The following is a 319-nucleotide window of genomic DNA, read 5'->3' on the forward strand; positions in this document are numbered from 1 at the left end:
TGCACGCGTGGGTTCGAATCCCATCCTCGTCGATACCTTTAAGTTTTGTTCTCCGCTCCTCCATTTTACCTTTTCTTCCCCCTCATCTTTATAAAATTCATTTTTTTGTGGGGTTCCTCTCTCATTTTGTTTTTTTTTAGCAAGGGGTTTTGGGGGGGACTCCCCGCGATTTCTACCTCCCTAAAATTCTACTTATATAAAACCTTAATAAAAACCTTTCTGTAAAACGTTAATATTTTCTTTTGCGGTGCAATTTCTCGAGTTTTTGCAGACATTGGGGCTGTGGGTGCGGCTCCCACACTGGGGGCCCCCACCTTCG

The sequence above is a fragment of the Mesitornis unicolor genome, unplaced genomic scaffold (genome assembly GCF_000695765.1).
Source record: "Mesitornis unicolor isolate BGI_N332 unplaced genomic scaffold, ASM69576v1 scaffold17507, whole genome shotgun sequence".
Lineage (NCBI taxonomy): Eukaryota > Metazoa > Chordata > Aves > Mesitornithiformes > Mesitornithidae > Mesitornis > Mesitornis unicolor.